The following is a 26,650-nucleotide window of genomic DNA, read 5'->3' as shown; positions in this document are numbered from 1 at the left end:
AGTCCCTTTACTTTCTATGGAGGGCCAAATCAAGAGAATGAGACAGGACAAGGTTAAATATTGTAGGTGGTAATTAGACCCATAGACTATCTTAAAGAAGTCTTTGGATAAGATTGAACCTAATCTGAGTTTAGTCTCAAGAACATTATTAAATATTAATTACAGGCAGTTTTTAAAAAGATACCTTGTTGCAAATATTATTGAAAAAAGAGCACCTAGACTTTATATTAATAAACTTTGCTTTTTTTGTCAAAAATTTATGGAAAATTATGTCAGTTTATTTTGTATTCATCTAATTAAATAAACTGAAGTATTTTCTAATACATAAGGAAAGAATATTCCAAGAATAAATAAAAATGTGTGCTAGATAAGAAGAAAGTATTACTGTCTTCATTTTTGCTATAATTTCAGGAGAGAGTGGCTAAGTGAAAACTATGCATTACTAATGCTTTATATTTATATATAAAGTTGCTTTATTATATTAACAGAAATTACTGATTAACCTTAGGAAAAGTGTGGTAATTTTTTGAAATTTTTGATGACTCCTATTTCTAGATGCACATAAAAATAGGGAAATACTTAATAGTTTTAATGTTTGTTTGCACAGAAATTAAACATATAGAAAGGTATTAGTGAATAAATGAATAAAGGATGTTTAGCTATATATTTAGACCTAAGATTGTACTTTGCTGGTTAACAACTATTAGCTTATGCTGGGTTTTTTTTTCACTGAGCCTTTAAAAACGTATACAGTGTGAAATCGTTACAGAATCACTATTCTTCACCCCAGAGCCTTTTCAGTAAAGGGATGCCATCCATGGAAGATTTAGGCAAAACAAAATAATAGACTTATTATTAGGAATTTCTCTTGGCATGAGTATTTATAAGATTTTCTAAAAAATAATGCCTATAGGAATATTTATTTTGCTTTTTCTCCTTTCTCAGCTTAGAGGTAGGGCCTAATTCTCCATGTTGCCCGTTGATCTCGGTGGAGGCTGTTGAGAGGTAGCCATGTAATTTCTTTATCTTTCACCTGCAAATTACACACATTATTTTGCAGCTCAAAATAAGCATTCCCAATGAGTTGCATTCAGTAAATGTCTTTCACAGCATTAGTACAGAACTGAGGTACAAAAGAATATTAATCTAATACATTCCAAAATTCAAATACTTGTGATTAATAAGCATTATTATCTATAAATAAGGCCCTAATGATACTTTGGCAGTGTTGTAAACACAAGAATCAGAGGCAATTATTGTCATTATTGTTCGGCAAGTACTTCCCATGAATACCAAATGAGTATTGCTGTCCAGCTACTTGGCAAGTAAGGTTCCTATAAAGAAACAGATGTTGGCCAATCAGAGCTGGCTACTATTAACTGCCCTTTGCCCAAGACTTAGAGTCCTTAAAGAAAGAAAAGAAACAGGGAATCCAAAACAGTTTCGATGCGATTTTTAAAAACCCCCTTTATTATAAATATAGCAGCATCTTGAACATAATGCTGCTTTCCAATACTGACTTTGGAGAATTGGATACATTAGCAACCATTGTGTTAGTCAGAAGCAAAGGTCTCATTTGTGAGAGTGACAAGGCACTTAGACCCCTTGGGATGGGGCGCCTTTGCAGTAAACTCAGTGGACAGCGAGAAATAAGTTGCAGCCACACGAAAATCTCTTCAGAGGGCTTGGGCACGACCAGGTCTCTATCTTTTTTCCCTTCCCCAGGCCACACAGAGGTCCCTCCTCAAGGAAACATGATCAGCCCGCCAGCTCCAGCTCCAGCACCCTATGTGGGAAGCAGGCAGCTGTGGTGCATGTTAAAGAAAGTTCCTCACTCTTAAGGGAGTGCTGCACACAGGCCCCGGGCCACACATTTGCTCGGCTCTCTGGGTCTTAGCAGTCAACGCAGGGCCAGCTGTGCCAACCAGCCGATTTCAGCTTGCAGTCTTAGTAAGGCCGGTGGCATTGGCTAAGAGCCAAATTGGTTTTTGTGGAGGGGGTTGGGGGGGAAAGTTGTGTATACATTTTCCTAAGGGAGAGCTGCATTAAGCATTGAAGATGGATTTGTTTTCTATTTTTAAATTTCCTGTGCCAAGCCTTATGCTTTAAAAATGTTATAGTTCTGTACAGCAGGGGTTGAAAAAGCACAGAAATGATTTCCTAAGGCATTGGAGACACAGAGGACACAAGAACTGGGGTGTGGTGGTGTCAGTGATGTTGGGAAGAGACAGCCTGTTTGCCAGACACAGTTGCTGGCTATTGGTTTCAGCATGGTGTGTTCTGGAGAGGAGTGACATTGTTCAGTGTGGATTCCTCCACTCCCCTACCCCCAGAAAACTCTTTATCATAACTTCAAGTTTGATAAGATTTGCCCTTCTTGCCCTCAGGGAACTGAAACATAAGTGGTTCCATTGTCTTCACAATAATCTGGGAGAGGAGCCAGGGGCAGTGTTACCTGATGAGATTTTTCTGAAAATGTTCTTGCCACCCTGGGCTTGGACTTTGTCAAGGGAGCAAGGTGGCCACACCCATGGATGCAGGTGGTGGGACTCAAAGCCATTGCTGACGGGAGGCAGTTGGGTTCTAGCCTGGACCCTGGGCGCTCTCTCCTGTCTTCCATTTTGAACTCTGAATGGGATGGAGGGAGAAGTGTCCACCAGAATTCAGCAGCATGTGCTCAATCTCTGAGCATGGGGAGATGAGAAAAGGGGAGTTCTCCCAAGAAAATCTTTTCTCATTTCCAAGCATACTGACTCACAGGAGAAGTTCTGTAACACTGGTGATGATAATAATAACAATGATAATAGTAAAATTTTACTAAGGACTTACCAGGCACCAGGTATTAAAACATGCCCCTTATGTATACTGTATTTAAGCCTCTAAAAGCCCTCCAAAGTATAGTTTGCATCTAGGTTTGACAGGTGAGCCAACTGAGGCCTGAGGGGCTAAGTCACCTGCCCAAGGGCACATGATGGTGGCACCAGCTTTTGAACTTACGTCTTGTCTCTTGAACTCTGAAGGACTCTGCTGCTCTCTACCCTTCTGGGAGTTCCCCAGACATTGCCCCGTTAGGGCGTGTCTGTGCTAGCTTGCAAAGTGGTTCTGTGACATTTGGTGAGTGCAGCCCCACCCTGTCTCATATTAAAACAAGGATGGCAAAGGCTCCTGAGGCCTCTTTACCCACCATTACTACACTGTGCCACCTCCCCCAGCCCTTCACAATCATGAGAACAGAATAAGGCTCCACACATTAACCTGAAATCATTATCACACTGAAGCGTGGCAGGTTATGATAAGGGTCTCGGAAAGTGCATGTGTGTCTATCTATAAACCTCTTGCACTAAACAGACATACAGGTGTATGTCTGTTTCTCTGTATATGAGGAAGGGATAGGAAAATAACCATTAATGGGATGCAACTTCCCTAATCATGATGTTAGCTTGTGCCTGCTTCCAGGCTGCGAGGGAAGCCCAGTCAGCGCTGGAGGAAGAGCCCACGGGGCTGGTTTGGTTTGTTTGCTCGTCACTGTGTTCAACTTATGCACACCTTAGCAGAGACCGTGTGGATGCCTCAGTGCACACGGGCAGGACCACTGTCCAAACATCCTCATTGGCCTTGGCATTGTCCGGGAAACAATGAAGCTGTTTCAGGCGCACCCAGCGTCAATCAGTGAGGCTGGACTCTGGAGCCTGGCCTTGCCCTTCCAAGGTGTGTCGGGACTCTGGGGCTGCTCCTTTGGACCCTGCCCAGGGAGAAGAGTGTGCAAATACTAGTTCCTGGCAAGAGGAAAAATATGTGGTTTTGTTTGGGGCCTAAAAGGACATAGAGTCAGCTATGGAACTTTCAGAAACACTGGCACTCCACTCACAGCAGCAATGACAGAAAGTTTGAAAAAACTTCAATAATGATTTCATTTTAAATGAAATCTTCATTGCTGTCACTAGACCTCAAAGGGCAAAATGTTTTTTGTAAAGGTTGAAGTGAAAAAGTTAGTTGGCTTTTGGAAAAATGATTTTCACTTAATTCATTAATTAATATTCTTCCTCATGCCAAGAAAGAATTTATGGCAGTTTATAAAATACATGTTGGAAAGAAACTAAGGCGGGGAAAAAGGAGCAAGCGTAAAGTTAGCATCCACTAATGCTCACACTTAACTACTGAACTCTGCTTAGAAATATTAGAGAGTCACATAAAATGGCATGAGATAGGGATTTGTTTTCTCCATAGCAAAAACCCAGAACAATTTTTAAAAAGTTTTACAATAAGCTATCAATCTGTATTAACTTTTATTTAAAAAAGGAAAAAAGTGGCCGGGCACAGTGGCTCATGCCTGTAATCCTAGCACTCTGGGAGGCCGAGGCAGGTGGGTTGCTCGAGGTCAGGAGTTCAAGACCAGCCTGAGCAAGAGTGAGACCCCGTCTCTACTAAAAATAGAAATAAATTATCTGGCCAACTAAAAATATATATAGAAAAAATTAGCCGGGCATGGTGGCGCATGCCTGTAGTCCCAGCTACTCGGGAGGCTGAGGCAGGAGGATCGCTTAAGCTCAGGAGTTTGAGGTTGCTGTGAGCTAGGCTGACGCCACGGCACTCACTCTAGCCTGGGCAACAGAGTGACTCTGTCTCAAAAAAAAAAAAAAAAGGAAAAAAGATACTTTTTTCAAGGTGACCTATCTATGACACATGACTTGGAAATATTTCCTAAACATCTTTGATATATTTAACCCCAAAGAAAAATGTTCAGAGGAGAATTTACTACGACATCTTTTGTAGTCACAATAAAAAAGCTAATCTTGAGTCTATTAGAATTTTACATTGGAGAAAGGGCATCTGATATTCTTTGACAGTCTTTAATGCTAGCAATTGGCATTTTACTTCCTATACTTATTTTCCGTAAGGCAATTTGACAGTTTGCAAAATATAGATCATGTTCTGCTTCTTCAGTAAATCCCAGGAAATCAATAAATGATATATGTTTTACTGCTTCTTCTATTTGTTTAGGTAGTCAAGAGGCTGATAACATAAAGAATTCAGTAAGGTTCCTTATTTTTAGGGGTATATAAATTCATACACCCTGTGCCACAACCAGTTTAGTAACTTGGTTGCCTCATACAACCCTTTTGGTTTTAGTTTTCTCATCTGTTAAATCTGGGTGTGGGAATTAGTTGATCTTTAAGTTGCCTTCTAGCCATAAAATTCTGTGTTTTGAATTTTCTGTCATCTAGAGAATCCATTAATGTAAGCATGATTTTTTATATCTAGTTATATTTCAATTGTTATAGAACTTGCATGTAAAGAAGAATACAGGGCATTCTATTATGCAGCGTAAATCAATAAAATGAAAATGTATCCATTGACAACATTTGTATTTTCACCTATTACAGAGCTGTGCCATCTCTTTGAATACAATACACTTTTATGCCCCATTAAAGCATGCTTGACATAGCTTTCAACTACTTGCAAATGCTGAGAAGTTGAAAAACATAACATTTACAAAAGATACATCTGGTGCATATTTATATGACTTGGAATAAGAAATCATTTAAATACTGCTGAGCCATCTCCATATTAGGAGAAAAGATATTCCATGTCCATATGTGAAATTGGTAGTAAAATACATGTAGGTTTAAATTTCTCTTGCACATTTTTTCCCCTTGACACATGTTAAAAATATGGAAATATTGATTAGGAATTAAATAATCTATTTGAGTTGTTGGAATTGCTTTTCCCTTGAATTTTATAGATTACATCATTAAATGTAGTTTATATTCCAAAGGTGATAAGTTTTCAAAGGGATTAAAAGTAGCACTTTATATTTAGAAAAGCTGCTTATTCAGGCACAGGAGTTCTTAACCTGGGGATCATGGACTCCTTAAATATCTAAAAATGAGCTTCCCTGGGTTCTGTGAACCTTCTGAGTTTATATGCAAACATTTGTATATGTATATGCATATGATTTTTTTTTTCTGGAAAAGGTTTAACTTACATCAGTATCTCAAGGAGCTATGGCCTCGTGTAGTGGAAAAACTTACAATCATAAGAAATACTTCGGGTTACTCCTTACTAATTGTTTCTCCTTGGAGTAGGTAAGCCACCTACCTTCTCTAAAATAAGAGAGTTGCACTGATCATCTCAGATACCTTTTTCAGCTTCAGCATTCTGTTGCTCTGAGTCAGAAACTTACCTCCATCTGTCTAAATCCTTAAGTCACCAGTGCTGTCAGCACTTGCTCTATAGGACTGCATTCATTTTTAGGTTGTTATTGTGGAGGTCCTGGGTGGAGTATAGGCGATGTCATGCTGAATAGTTGTACGGCTGCATACATATCAAGTTGGGAAGAACGCACACCTAAAACTTGTACAGCTCTTCTAGAATGCCATGTGGTACGACATGTGAAATCTAACTTCTACCCTCCAGCTCACACACACTTTAATTAATGTTATGGGCTGTGCTTTAAACTGAGAGAAGTGAGAAAATCAAGGTTAAGGATGCTCGGTTCTTTACTATGTAGAAGAAAAAAAAGAGACAGCTATGTAAATTAAGGATTGCATATCTCCTTGTCAATTTCTTATCTGTTGTCAGTTTGAATGATTTCTAAATCAGAAGAATGGTGAAGATCTGTTTTCCCATCAGTTCTGAGCCTAAGGAATTTGGAGCTGGAGTTCTGAGCCAGGAAACAGTCCTGTTTTGAATTCAGAGGCTCTACTGTTGAGCACAGATGCCAGGCTTATGATAAATTCCAAAAGGTTCAGCTTGATATTTCGACCCTAGAGGTCAGAGAGAATTCCTCAGAGGGGGCAGATGAAGAATAACAAAGGTGGACAGGGATCTCCAGTTATTCCACTGGGAGAGTTAACGCCTCGACAGGCTTTGGTGACGTGGCCGGCTAGGAGGGACCCACCTGTACCAAGTATTAATAGAATATTGTTCTAGTGGGTCCTGCTGGCCTTGGGCTGTAAGATATTTCTACATTTTCATGTATTTGACATGGGGTAGCTTCAACATATAAATTTTTCACCTTAGTTAGTTATTATGGTGCCAAATAGACCCAACCTGCAAAGCTGATATGATCTATTATGCAAAAATTCTCAATTTCAGAGGTATTAATTAGAAAAATTTTCTAAAGTTTTTTTTTTTTTTCCCTTACAACCAATCATATTGGTGTAGTAGCTGTGCCTGTGGACTAGAGTTTCAGATTCCAACTTCAAGGGCAGGCTCCCAGCCCCACCTTTCTTTCCTTTCTTCTTTCCCCAGATATCTATTCATATTACGGACCTCTCAAAATTCTTTCACTGCAACAAGGGGTGATAACTTTTTCTGAGTTCAAACCTCTTATAGAGACTGGATTTCAGGGAGGATGCTTGAAAGGCTCCTATAGAGCCGAGATGTCTGCAGTGATGAACTTTACATGAAGTCTGCCTTAAATCACATACATTATGATGTACACACATGACCCTTGGAAGCCTGAGGACCACGAGATTTATTTATTATTTATCTATTTATTTATTTATTACCAATTCATATTTTTTTGTGCTCGACAGAACTTTTCATGCCCAATTGAAATGACCAAAAAAGAGAGATAGGATTAAGGATTGAAATATCACAAACCAAACTTCAGTGAGGAAGGAAACAGGATAAAGAGCTAATATATGCCTTTTTTTCCCCTAAAGGACCATAGCTCTAATGCTCCAAAGCATTGTCGAAACCAGAAATACATCCTGCACTAAACTTTTCCTTAAGCAATCCAGTCACTGATCTGCCTCTTACATTATTTACCTTGATGGAAAGATAACATTGGCTAAACCTGAGTACTGGCAACCTGAGGAGGTGGAAGTTCAGAGTAAATTTGGCTAATGATGCTGTGTTTTCATCTTTGGAAGGAAGGGACATAAAAGACTGCTAACTTTTGATGACATTTTGTCTCCATTAGAAGAGATCTGAAATGACCTCTTTCGTGAGAGCTCTGGGTCCTGTTCCTCTTTGTTTCTCTGGAGCCCACCCCAGCGAAGTTCCTCCCGCTCAGCAGTACACACACGTGAAGCTTGGCTTTCTACCTAGGAATGTTCTTGTGGGAAACTCTTTGAGCATATTGTTGATCAAGCAATCACAGGAAAATGGAACGAACGGCCTGCCTTTGATAATGCTAGCTGGCTTAGGTTTAACTATAACCCCTTCAGTCAACAATGTATCTGTGTATTCACATGCATATACACAGGATTAATACCATTTGACTTCGGTATCATAAAGACTTTGCAAGATGAAATGAAATAAAGTATGTCAAAAGCTCCTTAGAAAAAACGGCTTTATAAGTCAGAAGTATTGCTGCTTTCACAGTGACTCAGTGTTGCCATGCGGTGGGAGGTCATAAGACATCCCATGAAACGGAAGGTGATACAGAAACAAACAAACAAAAAAAGATCTCTGACACACTCTTGCCATGCACCTGATTCAGGCTTTTTCAAGTTCTTTCACTTAGGCCCCAGTATTCCCCGCTGTGCTGAACATACATTATTTTAATTTGGAAACACCATTTGTTTATCATGGTAATATTTTTTGTTTGGTTGTTATTATTCAGAACCGAGAATGGAACTCCACCTCAGAGAGGTTACGGATTTGTGTAGGTGAGAATTGAGATCCTTCAACTCAGATTTCTAATCTGGGGACTGCCCAGAGAATATTTTCTTATGTCTCACGAACTTTTTGACAGTTATTTCATTAATTAATTATTTATGTGAATTCTAGAGTAGTTTTGCTAAGTAAATATGAAACAGCCTGTCTGGATGAAAAAAAAAAATCAAATATTCTGCCACGTTACTCCTCTCCAGCAAAATCCCTGAGACCAGAACTCTAAATGATTCTTCTATAGATACTATTTAGAAAAATATGACCACTTCTTTACAAAAATGAGCCCAGACACATTCAGTACTCTGTATTTTTACATTTGGGGCTGGAAAACATCATCATTTTAAATATAGGAACAATTCTTTTTTTACTGGTTGTTCTAAGAATACTATACAAAGTCTTAAATTTCCTGTTTTCATCATATTATCAATGAGGAAGATTTTGCTGATGGAAAAGATTACTAAAGGAAATCAGGAAATGTTCTTTTAAAGGTATAATTCTCCATAAGAAAGGACATGAGCTACAAAATTATCCCTCCAACTTTGGGAATGTATGTGTCGGTGAGTGCAATAGTGAATGTTCATATCGTAGATCCAGAACTTAAGAAAAGCCATTTTGCCAATAATCTGCAGTGCAAATTAATTAATATTGAGGAAAGCATATTATATGTCTATATGCTTAAATGGCTGGCCCATTTGGACTGAAATGAGTGATATATTCAGCTATAAATTCCAGTTAAGTTGGTGAACCAGTTAAATCAGTAAACGAATTAAGTAGGTCTAAATTTTAACAAATGAATTGGATAGTTCAAGTAGATAGATCAAAATCAAAGAATGCTATAAAGGAATATGGACATAGTCCCCAAAATGAGGAATTTCTGTGATGCCATTTGCAAAGACATTAGAATAGATCACAAACATTTTTGTAATTATTTGAGATAAATGTGTAACTTTGTGTATATAAAGTAGGCAAATAAACAGAGAGAAAGACTTCAGTAAAAATCTGAAGGTTTATAACAAAAATATTTTTTAGAAACCTGCATATGTTTTGAATAACAAAAGGCTTTTCTTTCTCTTCTTTTGGTTAGGCTTTTTAAAGTGGCTAATGTGTTTATCAGCATTCTTAACCCCAGTCAGATGATTTGGCTCTTGGTGATTCTGCTGGTGCTTTTCATGAAGATTTCAACTTGTTTTCTAAGGAAACAATATTTATTTACTTTTTGCAGAATAATTTTGACTATTTCAAACCTTTCAGTTTTAGTTTTTTTCTTTTTGCTCTTTGGATTTTCTTCCCTTTTGTCCTTTTTCCCTTTTAACGTTTAAACTTGATCTCCGATTTCCACACTGTTTTTTCTTTGCTTTACTCTTTGGTTCCTGTCCTTCTAGTGATATTGCTGGAGTTACTTCTCTGCCCCCACCCAGTTTCCCTCTCAATATTCCCTAGCCTTTGTCCATGGCATCCTTGTGTCTCCCTGTTCTCATTGCTTTTATGGATATAGTATATCATGTTCTTCCTACAGAGATTTCTATAGGAAGTTACTGGAAATTTCAAGCTATAGAAAATTGCAAACCAATGTATGTTGATGGACAATAAGTTTTCATTTAGTTTTCATTAACATTCTAACTGGGCTTGCTCCTAAATTTCTTTTCCACAGTTGCCCGGTCTTGCCCTGTCTTCTTAATGAGCACAGATTATCTGTTCTTCGCTTGCTTGTTTGGATCTTTCTTTGTAAGAGAGGCTTTGGTCACCTCTAAGAAACTCTATGTTGAGAGTCCTACCTAGCCGACAGAACCTGGGCAGATTAGTACATTCTCCTCAGCACCTAAAGAGATGGCACCTCGACACCCACTTTTTTTGGAACAGACTTGGCTGACAGCAGGAAGACTGCTTAGATGAGAGGTGTGCATGTTGTGTCTACTGACACTCAGACAGAGATTTGACCGGGGCGCTCCACTTACCACTATTTGTGTAACCTGGGGTTAACCACTTAATTCTCTGCGTTCTTGGACTTAATTATTCCCACCTCATAGAAGATTGTGGGGATTTTGTACTTGGAGTAATTCCAGTAAGTGTTAATTCTGTATGTCCTTACCTAGGTAGAGACCTCAGAATACGTAAAACTGTACAAGTTAAACACAATAGACACGGTGGATGCAGTAGAAGCTAGGAATGGTAGAAATAATGCAATTAATGTAACACTTTCAGTGTTTGAAAGCCCACTCATACCGTCCACTTCATTTTATCTTCATAATGACCCTGAGGATGTCTGAGGGCCCCAGCCTTCTCAGCAGGGAACTGGGACATCTCTTTGAGCCACTGCAGCCACTTGATTCATTTGGGAGGAAATAGATGCCCACTAAAAAGCCACTTAGATATTATGAAGGTAATAGCTAGTAAGAGATCATCCTGAGTGTGGAAAATTGGAGCCATTCAGCCTTGTAGAAAAGAGGAGTTTTATGTTTCATTCCCAAGTTCAGAGAAAAGAAAACCTTTCCTTTTCTTTCCTCTTTGTTGTTTTTGGCAAGCCTCTGTAAGACTGCAACTCACATAGAAGACGCAGTGGGCCAAATTTTCAAAGAGCCTCTGTACTGTGCATGTGTTAGATTTTTCATGCCCGGCTACAGCTCTGGGTGGTGGTAGAGTTTGTGGGGTGGAGGGGAGGGTAGGCACAGATGGGCTTTTCACATTTGCTGCCCCACTTTGAATGTGGAAATATACTAAGTTTTATGAGATTTGGTTTTCTTAAAAGTAGAGTTCCTTAAGGAGGCTTATCCCTTGAGCAGTGCAGTCTTTCAGTGAACAGTTCTGAAAATGATAAGGAGCCCTATGCCTGTCTGCCTGGATGGTCATAAGAAGGTGGTTTGTTGTTTGAAACAAAATTCGGCCAAAAGAGAGCTCCAAATTATCATATGGCTTTTGTGAGCCAGAGTTACTTTCAGTTGCGCGCAGGCCATGAGGTACCTTCCTCCTAGACACCTTTTATCTAGAGTAAACCTTTGTTAGAGAACAAGTAAATGTCTCAGAGTTAGTGGTTGAATAACAGCCTTGAGGGTTTGGTTTATTCTGGGAGATACATAGATTCCTTCTGGGACCACTGGTGACCTTACACTTCTTTGTTTCAGCTCTTTGGTATCTTAATCGGCTAGGATAGGGTGGGTTATGCTGTGGTAGAAAATAACCACCAAAATCTCAGTGGCTTCAAACAACAAGAGTTTCTTTCTTGCTCTCACTGTGTGTCTGCTGTCAGGGGTGGGGTGTAAGGAGTGTCTGTCACAGAGACTTAGGGACCCAGGCTCCCCTCGTCACCTGCTTTCGTAGTCACCATAGCAGGAGGAAGGGGATATGGCGAATCTTGCCCTGGCTCACAAACTTCTGTCCAGCAGTAACACCTGTCATTACTGCTCACGTTTCATTGGCCAAAGAAAGTCATTTGACCATGCCTACCTTCAAAGCAGCTGGGGACCTTCAATCCTACCCTGAGCGTAGAAGGAAGAGAAGAGAAATATTAGTGAACTGCCTTATGACTATGCCGCCATCCATTAAACAACCACACAAAAAAGGGATTTCTCTGTGTATGGTGATGAGTGCCATCCGTGTGCATTCCTCTATCCCAGACATTTCTACATTGGTAGAAAAGTATTGTCTCATAGCTCTACAATAGTCTCAATGAATTGAAACTTCTGGATTGAAACAGCAGCCTCTCAAGGACTCTTGGTACTTTGAAATGCTTTTAGTGACAATGACTATGATGAAAATAATGAAGAATAAAAACTCACCCATGGAGAGAAATATAACCCTTAAGCGGTTGCTTTAACTTTATTTATTTTTTCTTTTTTTTAAATGTGCTTTAAAGTCTTAATCAAAGAACAGTTGTGATCAGATTAATTGACATTTGATGGAATTAAGGAATTAAGACTAGAGAAGATCAGTAGAGTAGATTTCTTAAGTCTCTAACATATAAGTTAAAATGTTCAACATATAGTTTTGGATTTGAGTGTAATCACCACTATCACCACCATAACTATCACCACCATCATCACCAATCACCACCATCACCATAACCACCACCACCAGCACCATTATCACCATCACCATTATCAACATCACTACCACCATCACCATCACCACCACCACAACTGCCACCACCATCACTACTGTCACCACTACTATCACCACCACCACCCTCACTATCACCACCACCACCCTCACTATCATCACCACCACCATCACCACCACCGCTACCACCACCACCACTGCTACCACTACCGTCACCACCATCATCACCGCCACCATCAGCACATTACCACTGCCGCCACCATCTCTGCCATCACCCTCATCACCACCACCACCACCACCACCACCACCATTACTACCACCCCCACTACTGCCAGCATCTATCACACACTTGTGTGACCCATGTAATGCTTTCTTTTCAGAACTATATAATTGAGAAAGATTTTTAGCAATTAAGTTTCTTTTTCTCTACATTGCATAATCTAGGAATTAAAAAGATCTGTGGAAGAAAATTGTCAAGTCAGAATTGTCTTGGGGATTGAGTTTAGGCTAAACTTTTCTTTCTCGCTGTCTTTTTTTTCTTTCAATATTCTTCTCTCCTCCTTTAAACTTAAAAGAGAACCCAAAGCTCAAAAATGATACATGCCCCAACCTACAGGTCTCAGCAAGGGGTTGTGTGTTACCGCAGCACTTACTTCTAACTCCTTTCTTATCTGTACCACTCAGGGGTACCCCTTTAAGGGGCAAAGATGTGGCCAGTATTTCCAAAGGTAAGGCTATTTTCCCAAATTCTGTTCAGTAACCAGCAGGGGGAAGTTAGAAAGACCAGTCCAAAGTAGGGTGACATATTTACCAAATCTTGCTATCTTACCAGCAAGATTTGGCAGAACCATCTCAACTGGCATATCTCACTTCAAAAACTCACCTGTCTGTTCTGAGTTGTAAGTGATGCTCTAGGCCTCTGGGAATAGTGTTCAGAGTGGGCACTGGAAGGGATTCCCATTGCTCACTGAGCTGTAGAGATCAAGGTTGTGTTGCGTCCTCTAGCGTGTATGAGGAGGATAGGATCTTGGACCCTTGCCCATAGCTTGTGCAGTTTTAACAACCCTTTGCAAGGCTCCCAGGCATTGGTGTCTTTAAACACCCTAGCACGCTGGGGTAGCAGTGGAGAATGAAGAGATTCTGGCCCAAGGCTAAAGCCTCAGAGCTTTACCCTTCCCTTTCAAATATTAATAAAACAAGGATGTTATTAAATTACCAATCCTGGCTCCAACTGAATATTTGCCAAGAATCCCATGCTTTCACCTCAGTAATACATTTTTTCTTTTGGGGATTTGTTTTCTGAATCGGTTTACTTCTCCGTGGTCCAATAATCACCAAATGGAATTCTCTCCATCTTTCATCCTTCATCATTAGGAGAAAAATACAGGATCATTTTCTGGCAAGGAATAAATATCTCAAAATGAAAGACAATATTTCGTGACCAAAAAAAAAAAAAGACCAACCTTCAAGAGTACTACATTTCTGATGAATCAGAACTGGAAGTGATTAAGGGCTCAGTGCGTTATAACAATGTGCATCCACGTCCACTCCTCCATTTCATAAGAAAATCAAAAATTGTCTTTTAAGTAAGTGGGGGCTATTTAGCCCAACCCTTTAAGTTAGCCATAGATAAGTGCATTGGCATGGCTTGAGGAACTGAATACAGGAAATTAAAAATATTTATTTTATTGAACTAATAGTATAGTCCCTACTGGAGATTAAAATAGCAGTCGATCCCATACCTGCAAGATAGATACTATTCACCAGTTTAGTTTCTGTTTCTTTAGTTCCTAATTGTCGACTTGAACTTGAGTAGAAGTTTGAAATTGTAACTTACTAAATGCTATAAGTATTCTTTGACTATAAAATGAGATTGCCTCAGATTGTATTTTCAGATAAAAATGTACTTAGTTTGAGTATTTGAATTGGTGGAGATTATTTTTCTACATTCAGAATTTGAAATTCCTATGAATCTTTAGATTGGGTGAAAATTTGGGATGTTGTAGAGCAGTGGTCCCCTAACCTTTTTGGCACCAGGAACCATTTTCATGGAAGATAATTTTTTCACGGATTGGGGTGGGAGCGGAGCTCAGGTGGTGATGCGAGCGATGGGGAGCAGCTATAAATACAGATGAAGCTTTGCTTGCTTGCCCGCTGCTCACTTCCTGATATGCAGCCCCTGGTTCCTAAGTTTCATGGAAGACAATTTCTCCATCGGGGAGAAGGGGTTTGGAGGAGCTCTGTTGGGAACCGTAATTGTAGAGCATTATTATTTTAAGATCATATATTTTGGTCATGCTAGTTTGGAAAGTTCCTTATGCTGTGTTATAATGCATTTTATAAGAAAACATCTTTAATAGCAGTATTTAGAAATCAGGGCTAGCTAGCTGTTTTCATTTAGGCTGCTGCCTCTTAGATACTTGCATCAGAGCATACTATTTAAGCTTGCTTTTGTTCAGTTTAATCTTCACTATCTTCCGCATGGATGTACAACTGTAGTACCTATTTAATTTTGAGTTTGGGTTTCTAAAAGAAGGCGTATTTGGAATGCAACCTGTTACACTGAGACAGCCATGTTTTGCTCAAGAGGGAAATAGTAGCTACAGCAATAGGTGAGTTTTAATGAGTGCTTACTAAGTACTATGTTCCAGGCAATGAGTTAAAGAATTTTATGCCCATTACTTTGTGTGGAGGCAGCAACCATAGGCTGTAATTATAATTACCATCATTTTACTGGTGAGGAAATTGACAACTCAGATAGGTTACCTAACTTTTCCATGCGCTCCTTGCTGGCAGTTGCAGAACTGGGGTGCTTCTGAGAAGCCAGGCTGAGTCTTATCACCGAGTAAGGGGCCTCTCTTACGATGGGCTACAGCCTGGGTATTTAATTGTGGTCTTAAAGCTTCTGAGATGAAAGGTGACAAATGCAAATGCAAGGCTAGATTCCCATTTTCTTCCACTTGGTAGAAATGGTCCTCCTGTAATGCAAACAGTGCATTTTCAAGCAGACTTTCCATGGAAAAGCTAGTGTGGGCACACACTCAAATCAATTCCCAGAGTGCTTTCTCACAGAGGTTCTTCCACAAGATTACAAAGACTGGGAACCTAGCCCATTATTATTAATACTTTTAAAAAGTTATTCTGGCTTCTTTCAGGGCCATATCGGTTTCAAAGATCGCTGTCAGGGAGGGAGCAACTGAAGTTGAAATGGTCTGAATGTTTAATGTAGCCTCGGAACGGAAACTTTTCTTGGGAGTTGAAAAGTCAGTGGAATATTCATAGGAACGTAATATGAGCACAGGATACCAAGGCAGTGTCAAAGCTTTATTCCAAACCGTATTTGCTGTTTGTAAAACTGGCTCCTCAGGAACTGGCTGGGGAATAAGGTAAGAAAACGAGTGGCTTGGGATCCCGCCTGCCTTGAGACAGGTTTGCAGGTTGCGGTTCCCATTCCCTATGGAGGGGGATCTTCCGTCCACAGGGCTTAGGCGGTAATGGGGTCAGCCCTTCCCCCTCTGGGAGGATCATCTCTGACTCAGGTATGAAACCCTTTCCTCGTCTTGGCACCTGTATTTTGCCTGAGAAATAGAAACTGCAGAGGAATCTATACGAAAATCATTGTGCGGTATTTTCAAGTGCAGAAATGACACCATTTGTTTTTTCTTTGAAACTCTCCCGATCAGGTTATTGATTTAAAAAATAAAAATTGTGGAGGGATGGACCCTGATGGTCATCACCTTAAGATTCTGGAATTGTATCTTAAAATTAACAAAAGGAATAAAACACTGATGACCTAAATTTCCCTTCAAGAATTAACAAATCTCTCTCATTTTTCCCCCCTAGGAACTCTACTCATCTGTAGTTAATCTAAGAATTAACATTTAGCAAATTACTGCCTCAGTGCCTTAAATGAGGTATGTGCCTAGTGGCTCACTTGATTAGAACCCTTGCTAATGAGGTCATAGGTTCAGTCCCCAAGAGGGCTGGTTCACTTTGTTGTGGTCCCACTCGAACCTCAGCCAGGTCTCCAAATGGACACTGGTCACAAGTGGCCTTCTGGGGAAGAATCAACACAAATTTTTGACCATTTATGGGAAAAATAACTCAAAGCAGATGCCTTGATTTAATTTGGAATATGACAGTGATCTCATGGGTTAACAAAATGGTACCCTAGAGGCTGCAAGGACTTCTTGCAGACTGTGCCAAGTGCCACACTTCCTGGGGGTGGCTTCCTTGCTGGGAAAATTGATTGATGTGTGTGGGAGGTTCCAATCCTACCAGTTAAAGGGGACTGCCATCTATTAACAGTAGGAGGCTGAATGCTTATTCAAAGATGCAGATTCAGAGGGACACTTTAGCAGAATTTTGTTGAATTTTCACTAGTCACTTCTCTAAAAGATGGATCATTTGGGGCCTTCGGATTAAAGTCTGTAGTTGTGCAACCCATGGGACCATTTCTCCCACGCCGGGCCACTCCAGCTTTTTGCCTCCAGCTGGGAGGAGACACAGCAGCTGAGAGCCCTCGGAGTGAGGGTGATTCTCCCTCTCATGCATTCTCTCTATTTTTCACTCCCAGCCCTCTCTCAGAAACCACTCTTGTAGGTCCAGTTCTAAGGCCAAATCTCACCCAAGCATGACTGGCTGCATTACTAGTCTCTGAGACCATTTCTTGAATTTAGGGAAGAATAATGCCTAATGAACTCCAGCTGTGCCTGGTGGCATTTACTGTTGAAACCAGCAGATCTGACTGGCTTTCTCCCATTTACCAACAGTACCTTCTCCAGGGCAGAAGACAGGTTTGTTTTTGTTTTTTGTTTTTTTTTAACTTTGGCCACTGAACCCTTATCACCTAGCAGAGTGCTTTGTATATAGGAGGAGTTCAATAAATATTTGTTGAATGAATGAGTTAGTGGACAAAAGAATCAAATGTACAACTGCTTCTATTTAGACAAAGGCAGTTTTTAATGTTATCATTTTCTTGTTTTCTTCTTTACAAAAGTATATGTGGTCATTGAAAATAACTTAGAAAATAGAGATGGACAGAAATGCAGAAAATAAAAAATCACCCATAATGCCATCCCTTGTAGATAACCTTCATTGCCATTTTGGGGTGCATGATATCTATAGCTCTATGTGTACCCATCACATATATGGGAATCTGACTGTATGTATTATTGTATGAATTTTTATTTATTATATCAAAAGGTTTGCATATTATATATTTTTCCACATTACCATTTTTAATTTTTTCAGATCATTTTATTTCATGACTACACTTCAACTTAATCAGTTGAGTATTAAAATATCCTTGTAGCTGAAATGTTTTGTGTAGCTTTGCTTTTTCTTAGGGATAAATTCCTATAAGAGGAATTGCACAGTTCCATGGTTTTCTAATTCAATACGTGTTGGAAAGGTATTGATCAGTGAGATTTTACCAATTTGCATTCCCACCTGCAAAAATCTAATGTACCACCATGGTCTTCCTTTACTGAATGATAATGGATATTATCATTCTTTTAAATATTCGCTAATTTCACAGGCAAGAAGTATATCAGTGTTCTTATATTTTGTGTTTCTTTTGCTAATAGTGAACTAATTTTTAAAATTGGGCCATTTTCATACCTTCTTTGCAAATTTCCAGTTAGTATCTTTTAAGACATATATACTTTGGGGGGCAATAGACTTCCCCCTTTCTGTTTCAGAAGGCTGTTGAAAGAATTTGTAAAGTACTCTATTTGAAACTTAGCAAAGCAGTACACAAATGTGCCGATCAAATGTGTGACCTGGTAGGGGGAAGGTCAGGAAGAAGGGTCACTGCAGACAAGTGGACTGAGTAAGGGGTCCTAAGTGAGGGCCTGGGTAAGGTTTGCTGGAGGAGAAATAGGGAGAGACACCTGGGGAGGAAGGGAAAGGGGCCCTTGGGAAGGTCACTGGAAGTAAACAAGGTCAGAGACAAGACTGGGGCTGGCAGCTGGAAATGAGAGCCAATTAGAAAAAGAAGGGAGCAAGACAGGCCAGGGGAGTATAAGAAACCAGAGACCGAGAGGGGGTGGGCAGGTATCTCACCAGCTAAGAAGGGGAAAAAACAGAGTTGCTACTTCTCCAAAGATTCACCAGAATTCCAGTGCGACCAAGGCAGCAGGTGTGTGTTCAAGAACAGAAAGGGAAACTGAGCACCACTGAAGACAAGTGTGGTCCCATGACCCCCGGAGCACACCCATGTTTTCCAGGTAGTCCCTGGAGAAGCCACACCTGGGAAAGGCAAAATATCTAATAGCTAAAGACCAAATACTGCACTAAATTTCCCCAGCATGGATGTGAGCCCACTCAGGTAAAATGATATATAAAGTATTAATATACATGGTATGTGTAATGTATATGCTATATATTAGGTATGTATTTTTATTCTCTCTCTATATATATTATATATGGATATGTGCATATCCTTGCATGCCCTTGGTAATCTCAAGTAAGTGGTAATGAGGTGGGATAGGGAGAAAGAATTATATTTGCTTTTATTCATTTTTTAAAGTATTATTTCACTCGTTACAATAAGTATGTATTACTTCTGTAGTTTGAAAATAAAGACAATAATTTAAAGAATAAAAAAGACATGGTATATGCTGTAAGTGTTGCTTGCCATCCTCCACTGTGCAGCACAGGGTGGGGAATTCACGAGGTAACCGGAGCTAACGTTCTGGGCTGTCACTGGAGCCCGTGCTAACTCTGGCAGGAGAGTCCCAGGGTGCACCTGAGAGTCACACCTGGGCCCCTCAGGGCACCGGGCCCATCACCATCTCACAGTTAGATAAGGGGACAGTTAGGTGACAAGGGGGCACTGCACCTCCTTGGCAGGCAGGACCCTGAACAACAGGTACGACATTTCTGCAGTCTGGGAGCATGCAAGGGCCTTCCTTCCCCATCAGGTGGGCGTGGCCGCCTTGCAGGGAGGAGGCAGGGATTAGTTGCAGGGGAAAGAACTTGAGCTTGGTGGAGAAGGGAAAAAACTTTCTTCTCCTTCAGTTCAAGGGCTGCCCCTGCAAGGGATGAAACAAAGTATCTGACTGGGGTTTTATGCTGTTTTATATCAGGTGAGCTGCTTTAAGGCAAGTCCTGTGTCCTGTGTCATTCATATGCCAGGCACTGTGCTGGGGGCCTGGGGACCAAGCGGGGAGACAAGGCTGAGGTGACCTCTGCCCTCCTGGAGGTGACAGTCCAGCGGGGGAGATGGATGGTACAGGAGGACCCAAACCAACAGAGAGTGTCATCACACGTGGTAATGATGGCTCTGGAGGAACCCACCACAAGTCAGGAGTGAAGAGGGGCGAGCCCGTGAAGAGCTGGAGGAAGGAGACCCCAGAGGTAGGTCCTGAGAGTGGCTGTTGTCTGTAGAGCAGTGAGCTGGGTCAATGGGTCCGTGTGGGGTGACAGCCGTGCGCGTGGCCGCCTGCGGGGCTCAAGTGCAAAGCCTAGGAAATGTGCTTAGAAATCCAACATAACTCAACGTGTGATAAAAAAAAGTTGCAGATGAGCACAAAACAAATACGGAAGACCGATTTGCATGTTGAGAAAGATTCCATTTTATTTTTTATTACTTTTAATTTTTTTGATACAGAATCTCACTCTGTTTCTCCGGACAGAGAGTGCAGTGGCCTCATCATAGCTCACTGCAACCTTAAACTCCTAGGCTCAAGTGATCCTGCTGCCTCAGCCTCCGGAGTAGCTGGGACTACAGGTGCAGGCCACGATGCCTGGCTAATTTTTCTATTTTTAGTAGAGACGGGATCTCCCTCTTGCTGGAGCTGATCTCGAACTCCTGAGCTCAGGGGATCCCCCTGCCTCGGCCTCCCAGAGTGCTAGGATTACAGGCATGAGCCACTGCGCCTGGCCTATTTGATTTTTTTTTTTAAACTTTGGTTTTGACTTCTATTACATAAAAAGCCACTCCCATTTAGCTTTATTTTTGCTGAAAGACCCAGCTACAGTGGTGAGAGTAGTGTGATGTTTAGCAGCATGCCTGAAGTTGGAGGAAAGGTTCATGAGAGGTGATCTCCTATGTTTTCACAAACGGGATCCTGTCTCCTCTCTCATCACCCAGCGTCCTTGGCCGGACGGGTATTCATATTGTCTTCACTCTGCAAATGAGCTAATGGAGCCTCTGAGAAGGGAAAAAAGACTTGGCAAGGTCCCTGGAATGTGTGCCGTTGTTCTGGGGTGCTTCCCGTGAGCCAGAGGCCAATAGTAGCCAAGGTGTCACAGAATTGCTGAGGTTCCTTCTAGTAACCACAGAGACCTTATTGTAGGAGTTTGTGATGAGCAGGAAGGAACTTTATGCTTGGCCATGACTGACCCCCCATTACCACGTCAGGCCCGCCGGCTGGTGTCTGCTCACCAGGTAAATGATGGGAGACCCAACCCCCCTAATCTCACTCTGTGATCCACATCCTGGACTTAATTGGGGCTCCGATGTCCTGAGATTGGGGTGGGGGCCAAATAGATCAGTGGAAATTCTGCTTTTCTCCCCCTGTCCTAACACTTTAAAATTTTGTGGCTGTGATGATTGTGGATGTGCTGCTTGTCCACAGATTAGCATCTAGGTTCTGTCATCCTGGACTATTGGCCCAGCCCTCTTCGTAGACTTGTTTCGGAGGGAGTCTACTGTGATCACTAGGATCATCCCTTATTGTCAGAGATTCACTTAGGCATGTCAGCATTTTGGGACATACATGTGGTATTCATACTAGTGAGTGTAGATCTCTAACCACCTTTAATTCTGCGTTTCCTGGCAGGATCCCACTGGTAACCTTTTGGAGCAAAGCAATTCCTTTGCAACTTAGTCATCAGCATTTGGAATACATTAATAGTATTCCTTGTCCCTTGTCTGAGCTTGAATTGAAGGAACCCACAGTCTGTGAGTTCTAGCCCTTTAGAAAAATGGCAGTTGCTACACGATGTGAACTTTGCGTTTGAAATCAGCAGACGCCTGGGAGTTAGTGCTAGGTAGAGAGAGACAAACAGGCTTAGGGGATGGGTAGGTCTGCATTCCAGACTATGGTTTGAACTTGGGCCTTTGGGGTAGACAATTTGTAGGAGCTCTCCAAAGCCCATTTTATCATCTTTAAAATGGGGGTAATACCATCTACCTCATAATATATCGGTGAGGATTAAAACAGAGGAATTAAAATATCTGGCACACAAGAGACACTCAAGAAATATGTTTCTGTGCCCCTTTACTCAATAACTTAATGAATCCCTCCAAAAATAGAACATCCTTCACAATAAAATCCTACAAATTTGTTGTGTATGGGACATCCAAAGGGATGTGAAATTCTTTTTTTTTGGTTTGTGGTAAATTGACTTTTCACTCTCAAAGGGGGAAGAGGAAACTTCTAGTACCTCAAACAATGAGTCTTTTTAAAGTCTGCATTGGACACCAATCTCAAAGAATATTCTTATTAACATACTTTCTTATAAATGGAGCTCCACTCATCAAATATTTATAAGTAGTAGCCAGAGAAGCCAGAGCTGTGCTTGGCAAGCCCGGGGACGTTTCCCATGTGCGCTGTGGGATGGCGTAGGCAGGGGAGACCCTTTAATTTTGTGACATGGTTTGGGGGGGTTCCAACGTGAGCTAATCTTAGCATGGTTTCTCTCAGCTCTGGGCCTGTTCTGGGGCCCACCAGGACTCCCACATAGCCCATCCTCGCAGGCAACTCCCTTTGAAGTCCACAGGAGCTCTTTGAATGGAAAACACACACAACGGGGTGTTGATGCAAATAAGAATCAGGCCTGATGTATGGGAGGCATAAAGGTGCTTCTCACCCCAAATATTAGCTCTTTAGCCCAGAAAGTATGGTTTGATCATTAAATAAAAGAGCCCTCCCCTCTCCTCAAAAAAACCCACAATCCACCACCAAGCTCCATCATCCATTTGCCCAGGAGATGATAAACCTGCTAATTACTGGAGAGTTTTAATTAAGCAACAGATATAGACAGTGCAGAGCTCTGTTTTTACTTTAAACGTATCGATAGAATAAACATTCTCAATTCCAGGGCAACTTGCTAAATGAAAAAAAAAATAAACATTACTCTCTTTTGAAATATCACTCATCGAGTGTGATAATTTAGAAAAATATCTCTATTAGAGATAGTTAGAGATTTTTTTTTGGTTGGAAATGCAATCGCCGATGGAGCACAAAGCTGCAATTTGTAGACAGGTTAAGTAAATTAAATCACTCACTGTCTTTTTTTCAATGGCTTTAAAAGTTAAAGGTAATTTGCAAAGAAAATGCTCAGTTTGAATTGGTTTGTAATATCTGTTAATGATCTTTAAAAAAATCCACTTATTCACAATTCTGTCCCTGAGGGAATTCCAGTGTGCTATCAGAAAAAATTTCTAAAGTCTGAAATGTCATTAGCTAGTGATTTCTTTGAAGTAAAAAGCCCCGAAAAAAATAAATTACATAAGGTATACAAGCGCACAGGACAATCACTTTGATGAATAATATCTGTGTTTTTCATAATGTTTCATACCAAAAAATGCAACAATTGAAATCCAAGCTGCTAAATTATAGAGCTGTCTTTTGAATTACCCCAACGTAGGCATACCTTCTGTTTATTTCACACATATATTGAGTTCTCCCATATATTTATAGATTGTTGATGTAAAAACAGTAGTGTTAGAAACAATTTTGATTATATTCATTGCGTTTACCTTTTGGAAACACAAGGTGTTGCCTAAATACAGGCCTACAGGTGTTGCCATCCAGAATTAAAACAATAGCCTGTTTCAGTACAGCATCCTGTATCCCAGAACCAGGTGCCTGAACGGAGGTGCAAACACTACACAGCCCTGGAGAATTGTTCAATATTAGATAACAGAGCCGTGAAATACTACACCAAAGGGAAAATTTTCTTCCTGACCCCAGCTGGTGATCAGTTTTTGCCTGGAAGCAGGAGAGTCTTTGTAATACAATACTAGTCAATGTAACTGCAGATGCTGGTTTGGCTCCTATAAATAGCTAATCTTTTTTTTTTTTTTTTTGAGGGAGGAGCTGGATTTTACTAAACCATTGGCTACAGGTTAATTATACATTTCATAAGAAAGCATTTTCTTGTAGCCAGCCCAAATTAGTTGCCTTTTAATCCCATTTTATGTAATAAGGCTAGAATACCTGAGCCTCCAACAGGCCCACCATTATTGTCATTTTATACATTGGGCCTTCAGCTCTCTCTCTCTCTTTTTACCTTATGCATTACTGACCTCTTAGCTAAATTGCAGAGGGTCCACGTTTCATTCCTCTCCTTCATGGGGAAAGCATTCTTTTCCTTTTCATCCAGCAGCCCTAAAATCATGTGGATGGGTCTTCCTGTTCCCTGCTCTGGAGCTGACATCAGGAGAGCAAACTGAATACAGGTAAGAGCCAGCTTGGTTGTCAAGTTAAAATCGGTTGATTTTCATGAAGATATTCTATATTATTTTCTTAGTCTCTCCATTTACTTCATCTAAGAAAATGGAAATCTACATGTGAAACATTAACTGAAGCTTTGCAATCCAGGTATGGAAGATTGCAAAGAGCAAAAGCATGCGACTGGACATGTTGACTTAGAGTGAAGATATCCCATAACCACCTCCCAGGACAAGAAATTAGGGAACTAATTTGGCAACTAATTGGGAAACACGGCCAGTGTTCCCAATGTCTCCTGTGATGGAACCCCATCTTCCCCCTCCAAGGTAACCACTCACTTGGCTGTTGACACCATAGACTTGCTTTGCTTTTATTGAACTTTATATGTTAATATATACACAGTTTATAGTTTATAATAATGTAATTATAGTTTATAACATTAATATATTACATAAATATAATAAATGGAATCATATGGTAGGTATTCTTTTTTAAAAAATTTTATTTTATTATGGTAAGAACATTTAAAATGGTTAGGTATTTTGTCTGGCTGCACTCTCTCAACACTACATTTATGAGTTGTATCTGTGTTGTTGGGTGCACTAATAGTATATTTTCCTTGTCTTTGCTCCATTGTATCAATAATTCATCACAGTTTGTCCATTTTCCCCTTAATGAACATTTGGGATGTTTTGAGTTTTAGGCTATTTTCAGAGAATGCTGCTGTAAACTTTCTTGTGCACTTCTCTTGTACATGTGTATGCATTTTGTTTAGTATATATATAGATTAAAGGGGAAATTATTGAATTGTAGGGCATAACTATGTTCAACTTTAATAAATAATGCCAAACAGTTTCCCAAAGAGATTGTACCAGTTTCCACTCCTACCAGCAGTGGGTGAAGGTCATAGCTGCTCTACATCCCTGTTAGCACTTGGTGTTTTCAGTGTTCTTTACTTTGGTCATTCTGGGGGTGTACAGTAGAGTGTTGTTGTGGTTTTAATTCAATCTCCAGAATTTTTAATAAATTGAGCATCTTTTTCATGTATATTGATCATTTGCATATTCTTTTTTGTGAATGATCTTATCAAATCCTCTCTTTTTTTTTTTTTTTTTTTTTTGAGACAGAGTCTCGCTCTGTTGCCCGGGCTAGAGTGAGTGCCGTGGCGTCAGCCTAGCTCACAGCAACCTCAAACTCCTGAGCTTAAGCGATCCTACTGCCTCAGCCTCCCAAGTAGCTGGGACTACAGGCATGCGCCACCATGCCCGGCTAATTTTTTCTATATATATTTTCAGTTGTCCAGATAATTTCTTTCTATTTTTAGTAGAGATGGGGTCTCACTCTTGCTCATGCTGGTCTCGAACTCCTGACCTCGAGCGATCCACCCGCCTCGGCCTCCCAGAGTGCTAGGATTACAGGCGTGAGCCACCACGCCCAGCCAATCTTCTCATTTTTCTACTGGATTGTTCATCTTTTCTTCTTGATTTGTAGGAGATATTTATATATTCTAGATATATCTTTTTGGTTATATGTGGTTGCAAATATATACCATTCTAAGCTTGACTTTTCACTTTCTTTATGGTATCTTTGGAGGGACAGAAGATTTTAATTTTAATATAGTCTAATTTACTAATATTTTCCTTTATGATTAGTGCTTGCTGTATCCTATTTAAGAGAGCTTTGATTTTCCTAAGGCCATGATAATATCCTTTTATATTATTTTTTATAAGTTTTATTGTTTTACCTTTCACAATTAGATCTACAATTCACATGGCATTTATTTTTATAGATAGTGTGAGATTGGCTTAAGTCTGGTTTTTCCTCTGTGGTATCCACTTACCCTGTACCGTTAAGGAAAGACTTCCTTTTCCTAATGCTCTGCAGTGATACTTTTTCATAAATTAAGTACCCACTTATTAATAGAATGGTCATATGACTTATTCTGTTAGTGTGATGAAACATTCAATGGGTTTTTGAATGTTAAGCCAATCTTGCATTTCTGGATTAAACCCAACTTGGTTGCAATGTATTATTTATGTATTGATACACATATTTGGCTCATATTTTTAAAAAATAATTTTTATAGCAATGTTTATGAATGAAGTTTACCTGTAACTTTCTTTTCTTGTAATGTCCTTGTCAGGTGTGTTATCAAGGTTCAGCTGGCTCATGAAATGAGTTGAGAATTATACATTCTTTTAAATATTAAAACATAAAAGAGTCCAATCTAATATAGTAATTAAACATGTATGTAGTTTGTCCTGAGTAAATAATCATCACAATGTTCTTTCCTTCCAGGCTTGTATGTATTTTAACTTAGACGTATAGTAGGAATCTGGTTTCACATGAGTTTTCCATGGGAAAGTAAATAGAAGTTAGACTTTCTTCTAGGAGTTTCCATATGGCACTCAGCAGTATGCTCATGTGTCCAAAGCTGAAATTTCTTACTGCATCTCAATCCCAGAACCCGTGATCAAGGCCCGTCAGATAAGGAGCCTTTTTGGTCATATGAAAAACATTCAGATAAAACATCCAATCCCCACCAGAATCTTCAAAGTCAATTT

At 40.1% G+C, this 26,650-nt stretch overlaps 1 long non-coding RNA gene across 3 annotated transcripts in view; it reads left to right on the top strand.

The window, feature by feature from the left end:
- Window positions 1-26,650, top strand: part of LOC123637277 — a 36,717-nt gene that overhangs the window by 7,635 nt on the left and 2,432 nt on the right. Inside the window, exons 2-3 of one of the 3 annotated variants that reach the window (XR_006734794.1) lie at window positions 19,770-20,040; window positions 24,166-24,412. This is a non-coding gene — a long non-coding RNA (uncharacterized LOC123637277). Of the gene's footprint in view, window positions 1-17,998; window positions 20,041-24,165; window positions 24,413-26,650 lie in introns of those variants that run through there. The other 2 variants (XR_006734793.1, XR_006734792.1) reach the window with 2 other exon arrangements.

Source organism: Lemur catta, chromosome 4, assembly GCF_020740605.2.
Source record: "Lemur catta isolate mLemCat1 chromosome 4, mLemCat1.pri, whole genome shotgun sequence".
NCBI classification, from domain to species: domain Eukaryota; kingdom Metazoa; phylum Chordata; class Mammalia; order Primates; family Lemuridae; genus Lemur; species Lemur catta.
This window is presented reverse-complemented; position numbering and strand designations above follow the sequence as displayed.